This window comes from Ixodes scapularis, unplaced genomic scaffold (genome assembly GCF_016920785.2).
Source record: "Ixodes scapularis isolate PalLabHiFi unplaced genomic scaffold, ASM1692078v2 PGA_scaffold3__209_contigs__length_174095766, whole genome shotgun sequence".
Classification (NCBI taxonomy): Eukaryota; Metazoa; Arthropoda; class Arachnida; order Ixodida; family Ixodidae; genus Ixodes; species Ixodes scapularis.
The window spans coordinates 144,168,948-144,169,883 of NW_024609868.1; the positions used below are offsets into that span (position 1 = coordinate 144,168,948).

General features: G+C 40.3%; 1 non-coding gene across 1 annotated transcript; it reads right to left on the minus strand.

Annotated features, from left to right (window-relative positions):
- Positions 1-250: 250 nt before the first annotated feature.
- On the minus strand, positions 251-322 carry Trnag-ucc. Its single transcript has one exon. It is a non-coding gene; the product is annotated as a tRNA-Gly (tRNA).
- Between the last annotated feature and the right edge of the window lie 614 nt (positions 323-936).

A 936-nucleotide genomic window follows, 5' to 3' on the forward strand; every position in this document is an offset into this window, starting at 1 on the left:
GTCGTTCTTGACATATGTGGGATTTATTTTGGAGTATTTTTGAAGAATGTAAATAAATATGGTTTTTGTTATATATTATATTGGTCTTTTTCCCGTTTCTTCTACTTTGGTCGTTTCGAGTTCTTTTATCTAGTTTTTAGGCGTTTTCAAAAATAGAAAATATACATCATCTTGCCTGCGCCGCAACTATCATGAAGGATAAATAATAAAGTTATCAAATCGAATATGAATGAAAAGCAGCAAAAAACGATGCGTCGGCCGGGAATCGAACCCGGGTCAACTGCTTGGAAGGCAGCTATGCTAACCACTATACCACCGACGCCTGTTTTTCTTTGTTTTATTGCCTTATATATTACTCACCGACACACATCATTGTTCAACATTAAAAAAAAAGGGATAAAAACACCAGTCGTCTTGACTGATGTCGAAAGGCTAAAAGTCTTTCAGAGTAGACAGCGCTTCGAGTACCGACAACCACTCAGGTCGAGGTTGCTGCGCCTTGTACACTTCTTTCAGACAAGTCATGTTTTCAACAAAATACCTATAAACCGGACGAGCGTCCTCGTCAGCGTGGCGAACAGCCATACGACTCCTCCATATACTGTGTAGGCCCATGAGCATTATCATGTCATACGGTACATCGTCCTCTGCTTCCATTGGCAGAAAACTAATTGCTTGAGGGGTTAAAGGAAGGTCCTTTTTTATGGTCCTTTGAAGGACGTCCCAGAAAAATACAGCGTCCCAACACTCTATAAATACATGCTCAATAGTTTCTGTCTTTTTGCATAGAAAGCAGTTATCTGACCATGGAGCGGGTATGTTTCTTTCACTTGACCAATGCTTTAACGGGAAGTGTTTGACTGTGTAGCTTAAGAAAAAGGTTTTGGTGTATGCAGGAACTAACATTCTTTTAACACGACTGTAGAGCGCTGTACG